Source organism: Monodelphis domestica, chromosome 2 (assembly GCF_027887165.1).
Source record: "Monodelphis domestica isolate mMonDom1 chromosome 2, mMonDom1.pri, whole genome shotgun sequence".
NCBI lineage: Eukaryota > Metazoa > Chordata > Mammalia > Didelphimorphia > Didelphidae > Monodelphis > Monodelphis domestica.
The window spans coordinates 42,631,495-42,641,090 of record NC_077228.1 but is presented as its reverse complement, the minus strand read 5'-3'; the positions used below and the strand labels follow the sequence as shown (position 1 = coordinate 42,641,090).

At 42.7% G+C, this 9,596-nt stretch overlaps 1 pseudogene; it reads right to left on the bottom strand.

Annotated features, from left to right (window-relative positions):
* Window positions 1–773: 773 nt before the first annotated feature.
* On the bottom strand, window positions 774–4,952 carry LOC107651082 (polyubiquitin-B-like; annotated as a pseudogene).
* Window positions 4,953–9,596: the final 4,644 nt, after the last annotated feature.

The following is a 9,596-nucleotide window of genomic DNA, read 5'->3' as shown; positions in this document are numbered from 1 at the left end:
GTGTGACCTGTCATCTTGCCTGTTTGTCAGCTTGCTTTGGGTGTAGCCATCCAAGCCTCCATCTTGTCCTAGAGCAACATTTCTCAGGCAGAGCGCGGGCTATTTATCAGCACTTAAATAACATTTCCTTCCTTCTGGATGCCCGGTATCAGGGCGAAGCAGATGTGAGGCATAAATAGAGGCTGAGCCTGGTTCAGCAGTGACCCAGCCTCTGATGAAATGCTAACGTTTGTGTCACCCTCTCCAGAGAGGAACACTAAGGCACCGAATGGTCAAGACACGTGCCACCAAAGAGCAAGTGGAAGCCTGGCCGAGATATGATATTTCAAGATGGAAGTTTTATTTTTCCCATGAATTACATAATCCTTGGTGTCAATTCTGCACCTTTTAAGTGCTCCTCAGACCATAAACTTGTTAAGAAATAAGGGTTGCTGTCTAATGCCTGGTGTGCACTTTGGAAGTGTTTAATCGGAGGCGTTGGAAGGAAGGGAATTGTTGGGACTGTGCAGTTACAGTTCAGTAACCAGAGCCCATCGCTGAGAATTCTCTGAGCAAGGAGCCCACAAATGAGGCCACACTTCTCAGCCCTGTCTGGGTCTGATAAGGGTGGACTGTGAGTGTTTTTGTCCTCTGCAGTGCCCTAATCAAATGTTCCTTGAGAGCCATCCAAGCACTTGGCACCAAGGAAGCAATGTTAAATGCATTATCTCTTCTGAACAAAACCTGGAAAATAAGTTGAGATCTTTTCTCAGCTCCCCTGTGGGAAAACACACACACACACACGCCAAACCCCACATTGCTTTTTCCCAATCTTTGGTAATTCTACTCTCAAGAGCATCCTCTCCTGAAAATTGAATTACCCTGACAAGGTGAGCACTTTTCACAATTCTTCATTTTCCATGGCTGTAGCCCCTTCGATCTTATCTTGTAATAAGAACTAACATTTAGGGAGCACTTTAACGTTTGCTAAGTGCTGTGCGGATGTTATCTCATCATGTCCTCACAAATAACCCTGGGAGGCAGGTGCTATTATTATTACCCATTTTATAGAGGAGAAAACTGAGCATGACAGAAAGGAGATGGCTCATCCAGGATGGCATGGCTATTGAATATTTGAGACAGGATTTGAATTGTAGCCTTCCTGACTCTACCTGTAATTATTATTCTTTGTGTGATCTTAACATCTCACAGACTCAAATGTATTGGATGACTTCTACCTGCCAGGGCTTTCTGGATGCTGCAGTCAGATGGGGACAACCATCTTCTAACTATTTTCCAACAAAAATCAGCCTCTGCTGCTCTGGGGAGATGCCTTCTTTGTCCTGGATCTTTGCCTTGATGTTCTCAATGGTGTCACGGGGATCTTCTTCAAGAGTGATGTCTCCCCAGTCAAGGTCTTCACAAAGATCTGCATGCCACCCCTGAGACAAAGGACCAAGTGCAAGGTGGATTCTTTCTGGATATTATAGTCAGACAGGGTGCAGCCATCTTCTTACCTATATACCAGCAAATATACCTATATACCTTTGCTGGTTTGGAGGAATGCCTTCTTTGTCCTACATCGTTGCCTTGACATTCTCAATGGTGTCACTGAGATATTCTTCAAGAGTGATGGTCTCCCCAGTCAAGGTCTTCACAAAGATCTGCCCCTGAACCAAGTGCAAGGTGGATTCTTTCTGGATGCTGCAGTCAGATGGGGACAACCATCTTCTTTGCAACTTCTTTGCCTTGACATTCTCAATGGTGTCACTGAGATCTTCAAGAGTGATGGTCTCTCCCATCAAGGTCTTCACAAAGATCTGCATGCCACCCCTGAGACAAAGGACCAAGTGCAAGGGGGATTCTTTCTGGATGTTCTAGCCAGATGGGGTGCTTATGGGTAGCTCCATTGTGGATACCAGTTAACAAGGTTAAAGGATTGTAGATTTGAAGCAGGAAATGAGACCTCAAAGGTTATTGAGTCTAATTCCTCCTATTTTATCTCTGGGGAAACGTACTGAGAGACAACAAGACTTGAGTTGACTTACATCTAAGTTTGGATTTTCAGCTCAGGTCTTCCTGACTCCAAGTTCAACCCTTTATTCACTTACCTTCCTGTAATTACAGTTTGGGGAATTTGGGGGAGAACCTTAAAGCTCCCATGAAAAGCGAAGTCTTAAAATGTTAAGACCCAAGCCCGATGAACTCGTTCCGTCTATTCTTTCCTGTCCTGGGTACATTTTATTAGTAGCTTATGCTTGAGAACTCCACTGACCTCCACACAATGCATGACACCTAAAGGGAAGCTCCTGGAAAACTGGATGGATCCTCCATGGAGGATGTGTGGGAGGCTAGGTATGAGAAAATATGGATGGCTGCTCTCTGCACTGTTGTTGAGAACATGCAAAAATGAGATCACAGATCCATCAAAACATTGAGATAGAAGTTTATGAGACAATGGAAAAAGCCCAAGAGAACCTGGGTTCAAATTCTAGTTCTGATGCTTACTTTACATGTGATGATTGGTCAAGTCATTTAGCCAAGACCTCAGTTTCCTCATCTGTAAAATGAAGGAGTCAGATTAACTGGCTTCTGAAGTCCCTTACAGCTGTGGACAGCTCCAATTCAACCTTAAGTAAGCATTTTCTTCCAAATAACCTTATGAAGAAGATATTGCCCAGAGGTCCTTCTCTCCACCCCTCCACCTCTTAGAATCCTTAGCTCCCCTCAAGGTATAGCATAAACATCACCTCCTACAAGAGGTCTTCCCTGATCTCCCCAGCTGCTACTTTCCCTCATCCTCACCAACATATTTCTTTTATACATATCCTGTACTTGCTTATCTGTGAACATCTTTCTCAAATGAGGTTTCTGCCTTAAGGACAGACATTTTGACTTTTGCCTTTGTATCCCCCAAAGTCTAATGTAGAGACACTAAGGTTTTCTCTGTAAAGATACTGGAGTGGTCTGACATTTTATTCTCCAGCTCATTTTACAGATGAGGAAATGGGTTAAGTGACTTGCTCAGGGTCATACAGCTAGTGAGTATCTGAGGCTAGATCTGAACTCATGAAGATGAGGCTTCCTGACTCCAGACTCAGAACTCTATCCTGTGAGCCACCTAGCTGCCAGGTGACATGCATGTAGCAGATGTTTAATAAATACTAGCTGATTTGCCAATTAATCATATCCCTATTTTTCAGATGACAAAACTGAGACTTTAATTGACCAGGCATTTTCTCCAGCTGTCCCCCATGCTCATCCCTGGCTACTGGCTTCCCTGGCTTCCTTTTAAGTCCCCACTAAAATATGATCTCCAGGAAGCCTTTCACAACCCCTCTTAATTCTAATGCCTTCCCTCTTTTCATCATTTCCTATTTATCCTGTATATAGCTTATTTGTAGATAACCATTTGTTTATTGTCCTCCCCCACCCTCTCCATTAGCTTGTGAGCTCCCCGAGGTCAGGGACTATTTTTTTTGCCTCCTTTTGTGTGCCCAGCACTTAACACAGTGCTTGGCACATGGTAATCACTTCATTCATATTGACCGATTCATTGACTGGCCAAGGGTCACATGATTAACCAGTGGTTGAGAAGAGGCCATTTTTTCTTAGAAAGAGTTAAATAAAAAATTGGGTTGGTCAGCCTGGAGACAAGAAGTCTTACTAAGGGAATGCAGGCATGTGGTTGTGGCTTTAGTGCTAAAAAGGAACCTTAGAAGTCCAGGCACTCAGAACACCTTTGAAAGGAACATACTGAACTTATTATATGTAATAGAAAAGGGAAAAGAAAAGCAAATTACATGGACAGAGAGACCAGTGACATGGTATTCAGTTCCTCTTTTTCTGCTTTGCTCTGCTGAAATGGGGATGCCCGTGTCTTGTTTTTCGTCAAGTTCAGTATTACAAAAAAAAAAAAAATCAGAGCCCTTTGAAGTCATCTGGTCCATCTGAGGCACAAAGAGGCTCAGTTATTTGTTCTGGATCACAAGATCCTGAGGGACAATCCCAGGATTCAAATCCAGGTCTGATGACAATAAATCCACCATTCCCATCACCCCATTCACTGATGTCTTCCTCTTGTTCATTGTCTTCAAGGGTCAGAAATAAGACCAGGTTTGTGCACCTGACCCCAAAGGGCAATACTAAGATCAGTGGATAGAAGCTGTAGGGTGTTACTGGCAAAAAATACTTCCTCATGGTCAGTAGACCAAAAGTGGAAGGGGTTACCCTAATTGGGAATGGGGTCCCCTGATTGTGAAAGCCCCTAAGCTCAGGCAAAATGGAGACCCCCATCTCTAGAATGGTAGAGGAAGGGGATTCTCCTTCGGGATGTGCGCGGGCCAGGGATCCTGGTGAAATTGGAGAGAAATGAAATGATTGTCACCGAGCCCTCCAGGGACAATAAAAGCCAGGACTATTGAGAGGAGGGCTGGTATGAGGAGGTTTGAGTTCACTTTGCCCCCTGGTGGATTAATCTGGGACCTAGTCATGGGCTCTTTGTGCAAAGAAAAGTATAAAAGCAGTTTGGAAGATTTTAATGGAGAGCTTTTGAGATCTGGGGAATCTCCTGGCCAGCTGCATTCCACGTTCTTTCTGGCTGGTGGTTTTTAGCTGTTTTTATCTTTCTCCGTCATTTTTTTCTTGCTTTTGCCTGAGGGTTTTTTCTTGCTTTTGCCTGAGGGGATTAGAATATGTTTTTAATAAAAGAATCGTTTGTTTGAACCCTCTTGGATCTGAGAGAGCTACGGCACCTGATACTGACTAGCCAGCCACTTAGCCATGGTGGGCTGAACTAGATGGTATCTGAGGGTCTTTCTATCTAACTCTGTGGCCTGGAACTCGACCTCACATCTTCGAGCTCTAAGACTTGGATCCTTCTGACCACGGATCACTAAAAAATCAAATGCTAGAGCAAGGAGGCAAACAGGTTTCACAATCTCCCAACTGGACAAAGCGAGCCACTTTGGCATTGGGGAAGGGTGCCTCAGGGCTAAGGAAACCACACACCAGGGGTAATCTTTACAGGGCAGTATGGATGTTTGTGTTCAGAAACAGAAAACAAGTGTATAAAACAAGTGTATAAAATACAATTGTTCCTCATCTCCTCAATAACCAATATTCTGGGCTGCATCTGTTCCAGAAAAAACATGGAGCACAAGATTTATAATGTATATATAATATAAATTATAATGTATTATAATTTATATTATATATTATAAAATCTTATTTTTTATTTTACTTATTTTTTACTTATTTTTTTTACTTATTTTATTTTTATTTACTTATTTTACTGGTTTCTCTTGGTTGCTATGCCATCCATGCTATGCCACCAATCCATGTTAATCTTGCTCAAAAACATGCCACACTAGAAGGGTGGGGATAGAAAAAAGGTAGGGAAATGAAGGCATGGCTAGGAAAAGGTGGTTTGAGATGGTCAGGGAAAGTCTTTACTTTGTAATTAAGTAATTTTTAAATAATTAATTAATTTGTGATTAAGATTACTTTGTAATCTGAGTTCAAATCCTAGCCCTGCTATTTCCTACTGGTATGACCTTGGATAAGTCACTTAATCTTTTTGTTTTTAACTTCACGATATCTCTTATAGAAGTCCCATTGTCTTCCATCACAAAGCTATGACATTTGTTCAAGTCTTCATCATCTCTCATATGGAAAATTGAAATAGTTGGTATTTCTGCCTTCTCTATTCTCCACTTTAATCCTTCTATTCAACTGTCAAAGCAATTTACCTTAAACTCAAATCGAATTTGATCACCTACTCTATTCAGTAAATTCCAGTGGTTCCCTACTACCTCTAGGATCAAATATAATATCCCCTGCTTGCCACAGAAATCCCTTTACAACCTGCCCCCCTGCTACCTTTCCAGGCTTCTTGGACTTGACTACCTTCTACATACTCCATGATTTAGCTACAGAGGTCTCTATTACTCATCACACACACCCTCTATCTACCACCTCCTTGCCTTTTCACTTGCTATCCTAGGCTGGAATGCTCTTCCTCCTCACCTCTGCTTTCCATTTTCCTTCAAGTTCAATCAATTAATTAATAAGTACACATTGTAGGGGCAGCTGTGTGGTAAGATAGCTGCAATGCCAAGCCTGGAGATGGGAATTTCTGGTTCAAATGTGGTCTCAGACACTTCCTATCTGTGTGATCTTGGGCAAGTCACTTAACCTCTTTTGCCTGGCCCTTGCCTTTCTGTATTAGAATTGTTTAGACAGAAAGGTAAGGGTTTAGAAAAATGCATATTGAAAACAAAAACTTAAAAAAATTGATCTGTCCATTCCTGAAAGGCTTTCTCAGCTAAAAGACAGACACATCACTTTTGCTTCCTTTCTTTATGATCATTCTTCCCAGAACCATCTTAAGGAAGGACAGTCTATCACATTCACCTCTTTATTCCTCTCTGGGCTCTGCTCCTGACTCTTTAGACTTTTATTCTAACTTGCCTGTGTGCTGGTACCTCCTTTCCCCTTCAGTAGGATCTTCCTATTGAAGGGAAGGAGGAGAAGAGTGGGAGGAGGAGGAGGGAGGAGAAAGAGGAGAAAGCGGAGAAGGAGGAGGAGGAGGAGGAGGAGGAGGAGGAGGAGGAGGAAGAAGAAGAAGAAGAAGAAGAGAGAAGAAGAAGAGAAGAAGAAGAAGAAGAAGAAGAAGAAGAAGAAGAAGAAGAAAGAAAGAAAGAAAGAAAGAAAGAAAGAAAGAAAGAAAGAAAGAAAGAAAGAAAGAAAGAAAGAAAGAAAGAAAGAAAGAAAGAAAGGAAGGAAGGAAGGAAGGAAGGAAGGAAGGAAGGAAGGAAGGAAGGAAGGAAGGAAGGAAGAAAGAAAGAAAGAAAGAAAGAAAGAAAGAAAGAAAGAAAGAAAGAAAGAAAGAAAGAAAGAAAGAAGAAAGAAAGAAAGAAAGAAAGAAAGAAAGAAAGAAAGAAGAAAAGAAAGAAAGAAAGAAAGAAAGAAAGAAAGGAAGAAAGGAAGGGAAGGAAGGAAGGAAGGAAGGAAGGAAGGAAGGAAGGAAGGAAGGAAGGAAGGAAGGAAGGAAGGAAGGAAGGAAGGAAGGAAGGAAAGGAAAGAAAGGAAGGAAGGAAGAAAGAAGAAAGAAAGAAAGAAGAAGAAAGAAAGAAAGAAGAAAGAAAGAAAGAAAGAAAGAAAGAAAGAAAGAAAGAAAGAAAGAAAGAAAGAAAGAAAGAAAGAAAGAAAGAAAGAAAGAAAGAAAGAAAGAAAGAAAGAAAGAAAGAAAGGAAGGAAGGAAGGAAGGAAGGAAGGAAGGAAGGAAGGAAGGAAGGAAGGAAGGAAGGAAGGAAGGAAGGAAGGAAGAAGAGGAGGAGAGAATTTGTTAAAAGCTCATGGATGAGGGACTATATTAGTCCCTATAAGCAATGTGGAAAAAATACAAGCAAATGAGACAGCATCTGCCCTGCAGGAACTAGATTTGAATTCGGGAAGGACAACATTTAAAGGGGAATAGGAAAGGGAAAGTGTGGGAGGCACCACCTAGAACATGTCATGGAGCTAACTGAGAAATGGTATGGAAGCTTGGACCCCCAGAAAGATAAAGCAAAAGCTGGCCTGAAGGGCTCTGGGATAGAGATGGAGACGATGATGGTCCAGCATGTTATGGAGAGGTCTGAAAAGTCATTCTTTAATACAACCCCTCTCAGTTGCTCTTTATGAGGAAACCAAGGCCAAAAGCAACTTAGTGACTTGCCTGTGATTGGAGAGGTAGTAAGTGGCAGGGGCAGGATTCAAACTGCTCCTGGGACCTAAAGGACCATGGGTACACTGCACCCCTCTGCCTCCTCCCCATTGGCATTGGATGCTGTCAGATCACCCCATGTAACAACAGCCTGGGCTCCTTCCTTCCTCCTCTGCATAATCCACTCTGCACCTGTCAAAAACATCAATTGCCAAGGGTTATTACAAAAAGTCAAGCAAAACCAGCTGTCCAATCTTCATGGAGAGGATTAAGTTGGATCCCCATCTCCTCAATAACCAATGTTTTGTGGTTGCATCTGTTCCATAAAATGCATGGGACCCAAGATGAATGTATCTAATCTTGTCCTCTCATTTTACTGGCTTTTCTTCATTGCATGTGGTATCCATGCTGTGCCACTGTTTTTATCTGTGTTTATCTTGTTCAAAAATATGCCACACTAAGGGCAGGGATGGGAAACGGTAAGGAAATCAAGGAATGGCTAGGAAAAGGTGGTGTGGGATGGTCAGGGAAAGTCCTCTGTAATCAGAGGATCTGAGTTCAAATCTCAGCCCTGATGGAATTTGATTGAACAAATGCCTGGTACTTCTTGTTTCTCTCCCTCCTTTCCTCCCACTTCTTTCTCTTTTCATGACCTTAATGAATCTACATGAGCTAGGACCAGTGAAGGATTTCAGCTGGAGGGTCTTGCTAAATCTGTTCATTATCCCATGTCCCCACCTCCTAAATGAAGCCAATGGAAATCAATGTAAAACTGCATTATCATTATTATTTTGAAAAGAAACATCCTTACTTTTGTCTTAGAATACATACTGTGTATTGGTTCAGTGACTTGCCCAGGGTCCCATAGCCAGGAAGTGTCTGAGGTCAAATTTGAATGGAGGACTTCCTGCCTCTAGGCCTGGCTCTCCATCCACTGAGCCACCCAGCTGCCCCCCCCCCCTCCCCTGCCTCATTTTTTTTATATTTAAAAAAAATTATTATGAATTTAAGCTACTTAAAATGTATTTTACATGTATAACCCAATAGAATTCCTTGTCCACTCCTGGAGTGAGGAGGGAAGAGGGGAGGAAGAGAACAAGAATCATGGAACCATGGGAAAAATATTTTTCAATTATTTATTTAATTAATTTAGAATTTAGAATATTTTTCCCTCCAGGAGCCAACCTGCAATTCCACTGGGGTAGACATGCATCATTGTGGGGGGAAATGTTTTTTAAATAAAATAAAAATTATATTTAAAAACCATCTTTTAAGATATTTATTTTTAAATCATTATTATTGCTGTTGCTGCTGCTCTCTTGTTATTACTTTAATGCCATCAGATACTTTTCGGTTCTATGCTAAATAAAATGTCTACTTTTTATTTCAAGTTCACAGCAGAGTGTTGGGACAACCGCGCCCCTGGCCTCCAGCTTGGAAAGGACGAGGAAGGGACCAGGAGAGGCTTTCTTGGGGATCCCTTGGAACAAGAGTCTTCACTTCATTAGCAGAAACGAGAAAGGGGCTGCCCGACTTCACGGCTGCCTGCCGTCTCCTCCCGAGTCTGGTACAGCCCGGCAGGACGGAGCAGAGGCAGACTCAGACTGGATCGGGAGAGCCTGGGGGTTCAAACTGGGGGTCTTTGAGGGAAGGGCTTCCCTTCCGAGCTGCCTTCCTCAGGCGGGCGTCGGACTCCAAGACATAACCCATCTCTGCTTGGCAGCGAGCAGCCTTCCCTCCCGTAGCACGTCACCTGGCAACCTCTCCGCGCGGCAGGCCGAGGTGGATAACTAATTGCCGCTATTAACATCCAGGTGGTAAGAATGCTCCTGAATTGCAGCTCCTAATAGGCCATTAGCAGGGCAGACTGCTAGCGGCTTTTGTGGACCGCTTCCATCCCCCCACCGCG